The 13416-nt window shown below is 39.0% G+C and overlaps 1 long non-coding RNA gene across 2 annotated transcripts; it reads left to right on the forward strand.

The window, feature by feature from the left end:
- Nucleotides 1-1916: 1916 nt before the first annotated feature.
- On the forward strand, nt 1917-11988 carry LOC122992751. 2 transcript variants are annotated; one of them, XR_006406124.1, is made up of 5 exons: nt 1917-2286; nt 4417-4755; nt 5145-5180; nt 8575-8751; nt 10133-11988. It is a non-coding gene; the product is annotated as an uncharacterized LOC122992751 (long non-coding RNA). The 2 variants fall into 2 exon arrangements; XR_006406123.1 differs by lacking the exon at nt 5145-5180.
- Nucleotides 11989-13416: the final 1428 nt, after the last annotated feature.

Below are 13416 nucleotides of genomic sequence, written 5' to 3' on the forward strand. Positions count from 1 at the left end.
ATTCTTCTTTTATAATGTGCGCCTGCCCCTGATTCTGATAAACATGTGAGACTGAGCTGCATCAATCACAGAGCAATGATTCTTATTCTGAATCCGACATTTGATTTTGAGCAGCGTAGTAGGAGATTTTGTATGTTAAAATAGCTGCAGGCTTCGGTTTTGCTTGGTTTGATTTTTCCTTTCATCAAATGTTAATCACTTCCCAGGAAATATTGTTATTCAGATGAGTTAGGACTAGTTGTGAGTCAAATGGAAAATATACTTAAAGGTACTGAAATAAAGATTTCCTCTCTGTAATAGTATTTGACGTAACTAATTTGATTAAGAGATTCTCTGCAGCTTGTCCATTTTTAAACATTCTGGTGCCACTTTTTTTTCAAATTTACCCTGTCTGATCATATTTGCTTTGTAATTAATCAGTGTAATTCAGCAATCTTCTAAAGAAGCATGTGCTTCCGGGCCGACTAATTCAATGATACAATTTCTAACCCAGAGCTATTTTTTATAGGAATTCAGACGTTCGGGCAAAGAAAAATGCAAAATGTTGAGATTAAAATGATTTAAAACCAATTTCCCAATTTTGTGAGAAAAAAGAAGATACTGAGGAGTAGATGGATGGTATCATTTAACAGATCTTTGTGCGGTGAGGCTGGGTGGGCATGGCTGAGTTAAATTTCTCTCCTGCTGTTATCAATGCTGTGACCCTGTCAGCTTGCTTAACTAGCCATACCACTGCACATACAGCGCATGGCGGCTAGCAGAAAGAGCCGTAGTATATGTTCAGTGCCACAATGATAAACATACAGCTGATTGAGTTCACAACCCTGGCTTCAGGAGCAGCTGCTTGGGCTGCCAGACTGTTTGAGGTGCTGGCAGAGTAGATACCTCTCCCTTTCAGATACAGCCACATACAGCATCTATACAGTCTAGGAAGATGATTTTCAATTTCTGGAGGCATTGGAAAATATATGGCTTGTTGTAGTGATGTGATTATTGGCAAAGCATCGTGGCTGAGTTTGATGTTTGTCTGCTGAGGTACAGGGGTAGAAAGTGTTTTATGATATGGGGGTTTGAGTCTATGCTGCCAAGCCTATTCATGAAAAACTGAGTTTCTTTGGAGACACATTCAGATTATATGAATGAGGATTCCTGTTCTGATCAAGGTCTTACTGTAGCTCCAAAAATAATGTTTTGAATAAAAAAACGGATTGTAAGAGATGGCGGATAAAAATAATTTGACAGATGGTAAGGTGCAGGAGATGGTCAGGTTAAACATCCACCCATATGATCAGAACATTTCCATAATATTGACAGTATTATGTGACAATATCATATATAGCTGGTTTACTGATATCTGCAAGATATCTAGGTCTTGATCTTTCAAAATGATGCAGGTAGCAGCTCTGGATGAAATCTCAACTTCTACTTTGGTGCTGTATTTATACAGTTTTCTTTGGCTGTCAGCATCTATTCAACATAAAAATCCAAGCTGGGCAATGTTGAGATTTTGTCAGGCAGCTTTGTACCAACTTGCGGATATCTCAATTTTTTTTTATCTTTCAGAGGTTAAAAAAAAAAAAAGATTAGACTAAATGTCTTGCAACTACTGCTGCATTCAAATGGAACTTGTGAGCTCATGGTTATGACCTGGGAAGTCTTGTATATGCTTGACGTTCAAGTGGTTAAGTCGTAAGAACACTGCTGCTAGGCAACAGGTGTCTAGATGCCACCAACGCTAACAATTCAGCTAGATACTGACTGGGTAACGTAATGCAGGAAATACAAAGGCATAATGACAGAGGAAAAAGATGAGGCCATTGGAAATATCAACAATTTCTTCAGACATATCATAAAATTACTGAGAAAAACTCTATACAACTAAAATTACAATACATTAACTTACCATCCACTGAAAAAATGAACTTTCATGGCCTCCGCCATTTCTGAAAATGTCATTAACATGTCACAACTCATGAACTTGGAGCTTTGAGAAAATTTCCACATCCGAAGTTGTGAATTACCACAAGATGGGGGTGTTCATATGGATTTTTCTTGTGAACATGATAAACACGATGTAAACATGATGAAGGCAGCATTCAATACATATGCAGTTAGACGATGAAACGCTGGCAGACTAGACACATCACAGAGACTGGGTACATGGCTAAATGCACTGTCTGGGATGGATATTAAAGAGAACCAATGCATGTGATGAAGAAAGAAAGGGGTGTAGTCATGTCAGGAGGGCTTTTGGCTGTGTGACGGCGGAGGGTGGTGCCAGGCCAGGTGAGGTAACCAGCTCCTGAAGAAAGGTAAAAAGCATGGGGCAGGTTTAGGTTGGATTGTTGTCACATCAGAGGTTTGCAGACACTTCTGTCTTTGTGCTGAATTCTGTGGAGTGGAGCAGAGACAGCTGTGGAGGGTAGGCCTGAAGAGACTGCACCTAGTGTCAATTGGATATGGTAGCATAAATTAACCTAGCATATAAACTGCTTTACTCTTTTAAAAATGAAATCAGGACTGTCAACTCTCACGCGCTGACTGTGAGATTCATGCATTTGACACTTTTCACACGCTCTCACGCCACACATCCATTTTCTCACACAGTAAAAAACAAATTCATGACTGATAATGAAAAGTTGGTAGCCCTGTGAAATACATATTCATGAAATTACCTTCTGCTTATTTAGTAGGTATAATTAAACAAGACTAGAGTCCACAACTATGTTAGAAGCTGTGCGGCTGAGGACTTACGCACAGCAGCGTTTTAAGCTAAATGCTAACATCAGCATGCTAACATGTTCACAGTGACAATGTTCACATGCTGACGTTCAGCAGGAAAAAAATGTTTACCGTGTTCTCCATCTTAGTTTTGTGTGTTAGTGTGTGCTAACTATTTCCTAGTCAGCACTAAAGACAAAGTCATTAGTTTTTCAGTTATTTGGTCATTCACTAAAGTATTGGGAAAAACTTACAATTACAGTCAGACGATGGCACTAGATGAAAAATTAAGGGATTGACAAAGTTTTCACGAGTCATCTTGAGTGTTACATGAATGTCTGTACCAATTTTATCCAATAGGCTAGTAGTTGAGATATTTCAGTCTGGACTAAAATGACGGACTTGTTGCCAAACAGACAGACATTGACAGAGCTACGTTGCTAGCATAACTAAATATTGTTGTCCTTTTTAAAGTTGCAACATTTGTGTGATTATTTCCAGATATTGTGTTTTTGGGTTTTTAGCATTCCTGGAAAAACATAGAAAACCTATGTTCAAACAGTTTATTCGGATTTTTTAGAAGTTGTCTGTTCATTAAAACACAACAGCAATCACTACCTTATCAACTTGATGCAAAAATCCAAGAGAGGTGAGAAAACTGTAAGAGGTACTGCACGCACTTTGACTGTAATAGAAGTTGAAAGTTGAGATTGAATAAAGATTAAATTAGTTCTTTGACCCTACCTGAAAGTGCATGTTTGCAATTGATTTTGCTCCAGGAACACCTTTCTTCCATCCTATTTGTTGACTTTTATTTAGTTAGTTGCCAGCCAGAAGAGACAGGCTCATTTGAGCCACAATGGAATAGCTAGGCAAAGCACTTAAAAGCCTTGGGAAATAAGGTCTGGGTCGCTGGGATCTGGGTTTTCAGGAGCATGGCCAGGAAGGTCAATAAGGGAGTAGAGCTTAGAGCTGTGGCCAATGAGGAAGGCATTGGGAGTGGATGGTAGACAAGGGCAGAAGGTGTTAATAGAATCAGAGTTTCCTGTGGATGAGCTCTCAGAACAGACTTGGCTGGAGGGTTGACAGGTAATCACTGAATGTCATAGGAGAGCAGAAACCTAAGCTGCAACTTTTGGACTGCACTCTTGTCTTTGATATCACTGTCAGAATGTGACACAGGCAATGACAAATCATCACTGTAAGCCTTTCAGTTTTATGTAAAATTCACAAACAACAGCCAGCCCTGTGGTAATACGATGCATAAATGGCGTTGCTCTTCCCCTGTATAAATGCAGCAAGTCTACATTTGGGAAACATATTATATGCACAGAAACTTTCTCTAACATCTTTCTGCTAAGATGAACAGTAGAATGACTATGACAGAACACATGAACAGACTATAAATCAGAGCAAAGTCATACCTTTGGACCAGCATGTAGTGATTGCGTACTGAAAATAAATGAAATGACGCTGCTTTCAGGTCATGCATCTTTATGACGCCTCTTTGAATTGACACAATGACATTTTGCTCTTGCTTTTCCACACATCTACGTTGCAAGATAGCTATCAACAATGCATCATGAGAGAAATATCAATGTCATTGTGTAAAGTGTCACATTTTACCATGCTGTAGTATCAGATGTTTATATCAGTGTTGCTTTTTTCTTCTCTCTTTTTGTCTCCCTACCTCAGACCCTGTAGCTGTGTTGACTCCAGTTCCAACCCCAGTAGGAACATCAGTGGGTGGGAACTTGACAGAGCCAGCGCCAGGGAGTTAATACCACTCAGTGCTGCTGGAGGTGTGACATAGTCCCAGCCCTCTACACATTGATTCACACAGGATTAAGCCACTGCATGATGCTTCAGGCGGAAGGCCTGGCACAGCTGATTTACCGTGCCTGTCAGACTTAACGTCTTTGGAGGCCTCCTCTGCCCTGCTCCTGCTGTCTTCTACAGAAAGACTAGTAAAAAGTGTTTCCCACCGCACCAACAAGATCACCCAAAGGGATGACTGGCAGTCATCTTGCTCAGGTACAGTGTATATTATAAATCGTGCAGTGTCAGATACAGTCTATCTAGGTGTGCTTGCATTTGGGGAGTTGATTAAGAGGACATTTAACCATTCATTTCTTCTTATTCTAAAGTTGCAGTTATATGGCTTTGTTGTATCTTTCTCCAACCCTATTGGTAGATAGTATTGAATGATTCTGTAAAGTTCTGGATGAAGTTCCATGCCAACGTTTTTAAAATTCTCGCTTTCTACAAAATCTGTGCATGGCAACTGTTAGGTTTAGGGAATGTGTGGCTATGCAAAAGAGATTATGGTAAAATTGGGATTAGGGTTAGGCAACTAAAACACTTGGTTATGGTTGGGGAAAGATTGGGGTTACAATTAATATAAAGGTGAATGTAAATTACAGGTCTATGACAGGATGCAACTCCGGTCTGCATGAAAGGTGAGCTCGATACATACCCATCCACCACTCCAACCTCCATACCCTCTCATTCCACTTTGCACAGTACATATAGGGTACAATACTTCATGCATTGCCATGAAATGTTGGCTGAAAAGTATATTTCTTCTCAATCCTTTTCCAATCAGCAGTACCCATTTGTGGCACAGTCATGATGAAATAACAGATACATAGTATGTTACGGAGCTGTCATCATCTGAGTAGATTTTTTTTTCTGTGTCAAAAGAATTCAAGAACAAAATAGAGATGGGCAGCAATATTCTCAAATATCAGTCTATACAGTGGCAGATGAGAGCAGCTGCACCCACAAGCCTGTGATCAAAGGAATTTAAAATAAAAAACTATACTGAGTTGCATTTCTGATTCTTTGATTGCTGCCATGGTGATTCCTGCCAATGAAAACATCTGCAAAAATCTGCTTGTTTGGATGAGGATGGATTTCTGTTTTTATATTGCCAAACCCAATCAAAAACAATTACATGCACCACAACATGGAGAAAACACTTGCAGCTGTATTAACCTGAATATATTGGATGCAGTACACAAAGAAGAGCATAGGGATATGGGCAGGGATTTAAGAATGTGAAGAGAGAATGAGCTGGTTGGCTACATAATTGTGTGTAAATCCAGGGAAGAGGATGGCATCTCTGGTAAACGGGCTGGGATCAAATGCCTTTGTTTCCACTCCAGACAGAACTGTCTCTTTGGCTTATTTAAAAAGGCTGGAGCATCACATGGTGATTGTTCAGAGCCTTGGCATACTGAATTAGCTTTTACCATTCATTTGGAAAGATCTAATCAAACATTAATTATTGTGACCACCTGTGAAAGAGAAGGCGGTGGAGTGTTGCTCATCTGTTCCCTTATGATAGCTGCAGGGTCCTTAGTCTCTGAATCCAGCGAGTGAGCCCCAAACAAGGACCACAAGAGACAGAGAAGCAGATTGCATTCCATCAGATCTAATAGGATGCACAGCAGCATCTGAGCCACGCTACTGTTTGCCAGGTTTTCTGTGGCCACTGAAAGCCTGGCATGATTCCTTTGACCCAGATATTTAGCAGCTTAAGAGCTTTTCTTTTTTAAGATTTTCAGGATAGCTTGTATTCCTCCTCTACTGACAGACATAGACAGGAGCAGCCCAAGCCTGAGCTGTATGAGCTCCATTGCCACTAACTCTTCAAACTGATAGGCTTGAAGAAAATCAGCCTATTCAATCATCCCATTTTTGCAAACCATATCTAACACTATGGTAATCTCAAATGTCTGTCTTTCTGTACTTTGAAAAACAATACTGAGATGCCTTGGGGTCATGCTTGTTTTCATTGCTTGTTTATGTTCAAGACCATGTTTTCCAATCAGGTATGAGATGTTCTGTCAGCCGATGGAGAGCGCTGCTTGTCCTATGAATAGTCAAATTAGACTAGCTAGAGGGAGGATGTAATCTGGGTGCAGTCAGGTATGGCTTCCAGAGCAGAGAAGCCCGAGAGGTTGGCCAGTAATCAGCAACCAGAGGTGTCTAATTGGCATATGGCTGTGTAAGACTACTCTGCTCATTCATCCAAATAGAATACATTCTCTGGCCAACAAAAAATGTGAGACAAAGGCAGTGTTAATAAAAAAAAAAGTGCATATATTCTATTCCAAGGGGGTGAGTCCTATAGATGGAGAACAGTTAACTTTAGCTCTATTCTTTGGGTTGACAGATTTCAAATTATATGCATGTGTATGCATGAATATGCAAAACCCATGCTGCAGTTTCACACTCTGGACAGAATGGAGAGTGATACCAAGGACAGATACAAACAAGAGTTGTATATTGAAATGTCAAACCCTGAATTTGTATTTGCGCTGATTTAAAAAAGACCCTTTGACAAAAAGACCCAAACACTTTTGAATACAGAATAACACATCAAACCTTGAGCAAAATCAGATAGTCCATCAAAAACAGGGCATCTGGCGATCCCACCTCTGGGCACCAAGCCACCTCCACCCTCACAATTCTTTCTCATTAAACAAATTTTGCCTCCACCAAAACATAGCTAAAGCAGCAAAGTAAAAATCTAATTTCCCTGAATGAAATCAGGCAAAAATAACTGAGTACCCAGCGCATTTCATAGACACACCATGTGTAAATAATCTTAAATCTCAAATGCCTGCTGCCTCTCTGTAGTTAATCTACCATCAGATACTCTCTATGATATGTTGTTATCAGGACGAAATGCAGTAAACCCACTGTGTTGCAGTGATCAGTGCAGTGATAAAAGGTAATTAAACTAAAAATGTATTTTTACATGATGCCGTAAATATATTGATTCTTCTGTGAGAACAATACCATAGTAGCCATCCGTTTCATGATAATTACATTTGGATGTCGAAATCAAAAATGTCAAAATAAACTCTCACAAAGTTCATTATTTGATTTTCCTTTTGTATTCAGGTTACTTGTTTGTGTGGGCACATAAATTAGTGTACTGTATCAATGATATAGTACAACCTCTGTGTGTGCCTCAGAGTATCTTTGAGTTCTTATAAACTTTTTTACATCTTCAGTTGCTTTTTCTTTTCGTTGGAACAACTTTCACACACACACACAAACACACACACAATTTGTGCAATTATATTTAATTTTATGCCAAATTATGTGGTACAATTACAAGTTTAGCTGTGTATCAAGTTTTAGTTTCATGAATGCAAAATGACAAAGAACTGCAGGGAGAGCTCTGTGGGATGATAAATCAATAATAACAAATCTCACAATACCCAAGTGCTACAGTGCAACCAAATTTGTTTTTGGAAAATGAATCACCGCAGTCATGAACACCATAACGTCAGTCTCTCAAAGCATCAGGTGTTACAGATTCAGTTCTGTATTCATTAATTTTGCTGTTGGTGCAACACAATTAGAGGCCTAGTGAATCCAGGACTAATCCCTAACACTCTTAGGACATGAATCACAGTAGCAGGAGATAGGAATAAATGAGCTGCAATAAAAAGGTACTAATACCCTGTATTACTCCAAGATTAAAGTCTCCCTTTCTTTCAATACATGTTTCCACTTCTACCTTGGGAGGCAAGGATGTTCAAGCCTCTCTGACTAATTATTTTTGTTCTATTTGGGGGGAAAAGCAGGCATGGTATCACACTTGTCTGCTGGATTTATGATTCATGTGTGAAACAGTGTGGTGCACTTTGGAAGGTGACACTGAATGTCATGTTTCTGGGCTGGAGGTTTCAGTGGGACACTTTCTGCAGCAGCCTGCAGTGTCTGAGACTTTAGCTTCACACAATGTATAATCTTATCCTCTGGTTCCCCCAGCCCACATCTTTGGCCATATTTATGAGTGAGTTACTCATGAATTGTATGCTCTCCCCACAGGAGTAAGAGAGGAAGCAATGGGCTGGACTATGACTCTGAAAGATGACTTTGGGGTCATTGCCTGGACACGGCGAGCTGGGAACTACCTCAGCCTCTTCTTCCTCTTGTCTCTCTTTTCCATTCCAGTCCAACCAGACATTGTGTTTCCTAAGGACCATCATTTCTCATGGAAAACAGGTAAAATGTTCAATAATTCTTCTTCATTATAAATGTGTTAATCGATGCAGCTTTATGACTATTCAAATGCTCCTCATCCAGGGCAAATCTCTTTCTCTGGAGCAAAATCATAATTATTGAATGTAGTCAATAAGGATTCCACACACTGAGATACACAATTACACCTAATTGCTCAACATTTGTCGGGGTTGCTTCAATGGTATTCTATAAAATATGTTCATTTTTCTTTCTGTTCAAGTGTGAGGATTTAACAAGATAGACCTCTGAACCAGTTAAGATTCATAAAGTTGGATATGCTGCATTTGTGAGTGTTCCACACACACTCCAGTACTCCAGACACACCAGAGTCAGACAGTCATTACTACTTCTCATTATTGGAGAAAAATACTGTACCACTACATTTATTTTCAGTGCCACCTGTTCTGTGGGAAAAGTAATCCTCTTCTTTCTGACACAAATTGTTGGGGAGCATAAACCTTGGGCTGCTATTAGACATCATCAAGCCAGTAGGCCTGTACATGTGGGTGGTTAGCATAATAATACCTTTTTTTTTGACAAACTATCCATCCTTAGCCCTGTCATGACAAACAGGCCTTGGATTGTTACCATAATGATGTGTATGCTGTGGTAACATGACACAGTTAATAAGATATTGGTGCACAGTAAATAATCATGAAGCAGTATGTTCTGCTGTGGATTTATGGCCCAGTTACGTCTAGCTGACATGGTTTCATTGAGCAGCATGCTGTGTATTGTTCTGTGAATGTTGAGTCTAAATGTATAGAGTCATAGTATAGAAGTGTTCTTTATAGTATATGTCACTAATACATATAGTATGTTACTTTATTTAGACTTAGCATGTGCAATATTTTATACACAAACATTTACTCAGTATCACCTTGTATAGATTTTAGCTAATATTTTAGAGTGAGTCACGGCTGGAAAACCGTATTGAAAGCTGATGTTGTACGTCACTCTCTTATAAATGGAATTTGAGGTAATCTCACGATTCATCCTTCACTCGCTTCACAAATTCAATTGAAAATGCATTTGCAAAGCAGCTTGAGGAGGAAAACTCGGCCTTCCCACACAAAAGCCTCACTTGCTGTGCGATTAGCACTTTCATTTCTCACTCTGTGGTTGGGTAATGACACTGCCCAAGTGATAAAGAGATTGATTAATTTCACTTGAAAGAGCGTATGTTCAAAAGGGATGTAACCGGGACACCAAGCGTGAGGATTTGACATCCTTGCATGGCTAAGATGGCTTATGCGTTGTTACTTAACTGGAAATGAAAATCACTTTAGAAAGAAGAAAGAAAATCTCAAACTTAAGATGCCTCACCTCTGAATATATCCTCCTAATGTCTGTTTGACTCTAGGGAAAACCGAGGGACTGTACCAATCTGTATCACAATGCTTTGAAGTTAACAACATCTTCGAATCTAACAACACAAACTTCAGTTGGAAGATGAAACGTGTTGTGTTATGAGGACGTATTTGGTGAAGTTGGGTTTAAATGACTAAGCCTTCCACATCTGTCTCAAATTCAGCATCTATGAAGCAGCTCCGGGCTTTATGTCACAAGTCTGAGTATTACTTTCATGTTGGCAAATATTGATTTAACTTCCCCAGACCACAGACATGATATATTTGAATACTTAATTTGGCTGACAAGCTCCCTTTTAATTTTGGACTTGTCAATGTAGGGAAGATGTGCTCTAAATTATGCATAGCCACCCTATTGTGTGTTTGGTGTGTCTATCTAGGCCAGCAGCATTGTGGGATAAATCTTTTGTGGGAGCCAGTTCCCAGAACTGTGGCTAAGCTGGGAGTCTCTGGCTCAAACAGAGAGCTGGAGCCATTTAAGCTTGACCTTCATCAGTGTCTTGGAGAGCAGAATAAAGCACTGAAACACTGCAGCTAATGGCACAATTTAACTCTTTAATTCTCTTTATTTAACCCTTTAAAGTGACTGCTCAAAGAAAATCCCCTTTAAACTGCCACACTTGCCCTTTTAACAGGATGCTACACGTTCACCCATAACTTGCAGTGTGTTGAAAAGCAGTGCACTCAGAATAGAACATGAGATGGTAATCGGAGTTAACAATCACCATGTAAGCCTGTAAGGGGTTTTCTCTACAACAGAAGGTAGCAATCAGTTCCCTGTATGTCTCTGATATCCAATTATGTGTGATAAAATGATAGGAGTAATCACATATAATAAGGACTGGATGTTAACTGTTTCCCATTGCAAACACCCTCGCAACACATCACTGTGCGGTCACAGCAGTGATTTGCATTGCACCGTGTGTGGTTTGTTTTATTTCATTACATTAGAGTTGCTGCCCTGTTGCAGATTGCATATAACTAGTTTATGTGTTGAGGGAATTTATTTTAGAATATAATTGCACAAGTGAAATTTTGCATTTTATAGCTTTTGCCACCTGAACTCTTGAGTATGCCTCTCAAATTTTGTTCGAGTGATTATATAAAGCCCTGTTATAGCTTCAGAATGCTGATATCCTCCAAAACAGAGCTATTAAATTGGATTTATTTTGACTCCCATAAGCATCTGCATTAAAACACGACAGCGAGACACTGTGCTCATCCAGTGTCAGCTTTAGTCTGCTGAAGAAGTAAGATCTTCTCTCAAGGGTTTTCATTTTTCATCTTTGAGATTAGAATAATTTTTTTGTAGAAGGTCTTGAAAATGCTGGGATTCCTCTATCAGAAGTTATTGTTCTTTCTTACAGCCTAAACAGGCAAAGAGCTGCTTTATTCTTACGTACAAGGGAGAGCTCATCCCAGATGGGGCTGTAGTGTGCATCAAAGGTCTGCTCATTTCTAAAAAAAAAAAAAAAAACCAAAACACACCTTTATTAAAGTTTTTTATTTTGCGTTTTTGACTAGGGAATCCACATAGTTTGGAAAGTTAAATATCTGTATCTCTAGGGAGAAAAACGTGATAATACTACATCATTTTAACAATACATTAGAGTGTAGTAGTGTAGTGTAATGTACAGTATTGAGACTGATTGAGTAAAATAATGCATTTGTATTTTACTAGCGACTATGTATTTCCTCATTTATGGTCACTTGTTTCATTCATTCATTTCTTCCTTTTTTGGCTGTAAAAATATTGTTCTATGTAGTCCTGCCAGGGTCCTCAGGAGAACTGAATTACACAGCCTGTCTACTGTTCATCTAAATTATGTGGGAACTTTCAGTTGTAACAATCAGCTTAGGGCCAATGATTTTCAAAAGATTGAGAAATCAATAAAGGTTTTTCTTAATGAGAAGGATCTCAGCTCCTGCTGGATTATTCAAAGAGCTTACAGGTCTGAAGCCCCAGGACCTATTCTTACCCGCCTTGCCTTGTCTCTGCAAGAAAAAACTACACTCATGTGCACTGATACAGTCAGGCAACATTTACATTTCATTTCAGAGTCTGAGTATATTTATTTGTAATTTTACCACAGTGTTGCACCATCAAAGCTGAAATCAAACATCACTGCTGTAGTGAGCTTCTGTTGTTTCTGTAAAAAAAAAAAGCTCAGAGGAGGCTGTGTGCAAGGATCCAGTCTACCAGGATTTCAAATTCAACCAAATGGCACTGAATACTTTACAAGAGGCTCTTTTCCTTTATGGTGAGAAAGAAAAAAAACATTTAAATGCATTCCTCAGCTAGTTAGCATCACTGGATAAGCTGTTTGAATTGGACGATATTTATCTATATCTATATCTGCCCTGTCAGTTCTTTCTTTCATAGTCAATATTGTACCTTGTGGATGACAGCATTGTGTTATAAAGGGAGTCAAAGCATGGCCTTACTGTGGTGATGGAGGAACAATCAAGAAGTCTCCAAAACCAACAGGTTCCTCTTGGGAGTGTGATTGTGCACAGTTTCCTAAAACCTGTGTAAGTAGCTGACCAAAAGATGCATATTTTTGAAATTTGGGATGGTGACATGAGAGAAGAAATCAAAGGTGTCGTAGGAGGGTTGCACTCAATGAAAAGCTGTCACTTTATTTACAGAGGACAAAACGTTTTTAACTTTCATCAGTGTGAAACTGACATTTTTTGTTTTCTTTCTGTAAATAAAGTGACTGAGTGAGACCCTCCTCTGTCATCACTTGTCAATATAATAAGGATAAAGCGCCAATTTTTATGAGTGTGGAAACTCTACATGTTATATGAAATCAAAGGGTCACCAAGCTTTTAGTTTTCAAGATATGTTGGTTACAGGAAAACTGATGAAGTCAAACACAACAAACCTCCTTTGGTGGAGGTAATACCAATGAAGCAACAGTGAAGAACACAAATAATAACAGTATTTGAGGTTAAATCATAAATTTAGGTCTCATGTGACCAATGCTATTAGTGTGAAGTCCCCTCACAGAGCTGGTCAGCTGCAAATGACAAATGACATGTTCAAGAGAAACCAGATTATTGTAGGAAATCTGAGAATGTGTTTAAATGCTCTGCCATAACCTGATTACTCTCATGGAACTACATTCAAAATCTGACATATTGTAACACTAATATGAATGTTTTCTCCTGTGTGCATGAGTCTGAATGTTACAAAGAACATATTGGTCACAAATGAACACCCACCTATTTAGACCTATTCATTTCCATTTCTGTTTTGGTCTGAAAATCCTGA

The sequence above is a fragment of the Thunnus albacares genome, chromosome 11 (assembly GCF_914725855.1).
Source record: "Thunnus albacares chromosome 11, fThuAlb1.1, whole genome shotgun sequence".
Taxonomy (NCBI): domain Eukaryota; kingdom Metazoa; phylum Chordata; class Actinopteri; order Scombriformes; family Scombridae; genus Thunnus; species Thunnus albacares.